Source organism: Babylonia areolata, chromosome 2, assembly GCF_041734735.1.
Source record: "Babylonia areolata isolate BAREFJ2019XMU chromosome 2, ASM4173473v1, whole genome shotgun sequence".
In the NCBI taxonomy this organism is placed as follows: Eukaryota; Metazoa; Mollusca; class Gastropoda; order Neogastropoda; family Buccinidae; genus Babylonia; species Babylonia areolata.
Genome location: NC_134877.1, coordinates 36,553,014 through 36,555,513, shown reverse-complemented (window position 1 = coordinate 36,555,513; position 2,500 = coordinate 36,553,014). Strand labels below are relative to the sequence as shown.

Sequence of the window (2,500 nt, the reverse complement as noted above, 5' to 3'; positions counted from 1 at the left end):
ACATTGTTTTATTGCCACTGACAATACAACCCTTTGGCAAGGGGGACAATGTATGAACAAAAGAATAACGACGGTTTACAGAGAAATTGACACATTGCTAAGAGTAAAAAGAGAATCAACGACAAACAACAACAACAACAACAGATCATAAAATACAACATATTATTAAGATTAAAAATGAAAATAAAAAAGCCCGACCATTCAACTTTCTACTAAAGATCTTATAATCTCCATTACCCCCTTCTTTCCTTTTCTACAACTTTCCATCCACTCACTTCGAATACTCAACTCAGTTGTGAACAGAATACCTAAATATCTATAAGAATTTACTTTCTACCTCACAGACTCCATAGAACCATTCTTCGTGAATTGAAAGATATCCTTCCCTTTCGAAAAACCATTACATCCCAGAGAGAGAGAGAGAGAGAGAGAGAGAGGGGAGAGAGGTACCGAGATATAAAGTCAGACTGAGACAGAAAGACGGAAACACACACACACACACACACACAGACACACACAGACACAGAGGGGTACCGAGATATAAAGTCAGACTGAGACAGACAGAGAGACGGAAACACACACACACACACACACACACACACACACACAGCAAAACAAATTGAAACCAAAGGCGTGGTATCGTGACTGTGAACGAAAACAACAATTAGAATGGCCACTTCCCGCAGGTGACAGGGGAACAAGCTCTGACCAGTCTTCCCCCCCCCCCCCCCGGTCAAGGCCACGCCCCAGCCACTGGTGAAGAGTGGGGGACAGGTCAGTCTTCTGGCCCTTCACGGACATGTGCACCCGTTTTTCGGTCGGTGGACACGCAGGTGTCCGCTGAATGTTTAACAAAAATGGACAAACTGAACTCATCACAGAGCGAGAGAGAGAGCGAGACAGAGAGAGAGAGAGAGAGAGAGAGAGACTCGAACTCAGCGTTTGAATATTAAAGATTAAAAGTAGCATCCTAACTAACTGCACCTATTGGTAACATTTCCATGGTTTTGTTGGGCGAAAAACAGAAAAAAGCAAGATGATGGCACGTTAATTTAGTGACTGAATCTGCATCAAAATTGAGCAAAATAACGTACAAAATATAGGAGTCGAAATCCACCTAAAATGGGTGACACATCAACGTCTTCCAAACAGTAATAACGTTTCATACATACACAAAAATTGCCGGTAAGATATTTGCCAACAACAAAGTGACAGCTGTATTATCAATGGTTTCTCCAGTCAATGGGAAACCATTTACAGCCTAGCCTTTTGTGAAAGACTATGACTCTCAAACTAGGAGGCAAAATTGCACTGGCTCTTAGTGCTGCAGCCTTGTGGGCTAGTTGGCCTTTGGGAACCATCCCAACGCCGACTGTCCTAAAACCCTCTTGGCCGAGAGAGTGGGGATGTAACTTGGGCAAAACACTCTCCACTATAATCAAATTCTAGCCCAAATAGTCGGAACAGCAGTTGCCTCCTCGGCTATTCTGATGGTCATAGTCGGACACGATTGACTATCATATATATAAGTTGCAATAATTTAGGATGCTAAAAATGGGACTTTATCAAGGTTAAATGTCCGTTTTACGACCACCGGGGCAGTGATATTACATATCATATCCACTGTGTCTAGGGCTCGGCATAGGAAGGCAAGGCCCAATCCTTTAGTTCCGTTCGCCGTTTTAACCCTCTCTAACCGAAGTGAGGTACCCCATTTACACTGTGGCGGATTGGAGAAAATCGGAGATACGTGGTTTTCTCAAGGCCACACAACACCATGCTTAAAACGACGATTTCACTGTCACAGTTTACTCACTCGTTTGTTTACAAACAAAAAGACACCAGTTTTGATGGGGCTATGTCACAAATCATAAATGAACAAAATCGTCAAATTTCAGCTAAGCAGTTGCAAAACTGACTGAGTTATGAAGATTTAAACGAAAGTGTTGGTACGTTTTCACCCACGAGGTACAGCGAAGGTTAAAACGGGGCTGCAGTCCCAGCTTCGAACCGATTCTGTCACGTGACTTTTTACTTCATTGAGGGTAAAAGTATAAACTGAAAGCTTCTTTTAACAGCAGCAGCAACAGCAGCAGCAGTACTACTACTACGACTAATGATATCATACTGTACATTTGTACAGCGCCCTTTCTATCAAAGAGCTCAGGGCGCTTTACATGAAAGAAAAAGTTACGAATAACACGAAACATTCATGACAACTCTTTCCCCCCCCACACACCCTTTCCTCCAATCTCCCCCTCTCATTCATCATCCATACAAACTGAGAGTGCTTACAGATAGGTTCTAAAAAGATGAAGTTTTATTGAAGAGCGAAAGGCAGAACGGAAATCAAATGAACAGATATGATGCAGAAGGTTGTTCCAGATATGAGGAGGAGACGAAGAAGAAGAAGATCGAGGAGAAGGAGGAGGAGAAGGAGGAGGAGAAGGATGGGGAAGAGAAGAAGAAGAAGAAGAAGAAGAAGAAGAAGAAGAAGAAG

The 2,500-nt window shown here is 42.7% G+C and overlaps 1 pseudogene across 2 annotated transcripts in view; it reads right to left on the bottom strand.

Annotated features, from left to right (window-relative positions):
• LOC143279416 (sphingolipid delta(4)-desaturase DES1 pseudogene) overlaps positions 1–2,500 on the bottom strand; it is a 36,932-nt pseudogene that overhangs the window by 32,479 nt on the left and 1,953 nt on the right. The gene's annotated exons all lie outside the window — the stretch shown is intronic.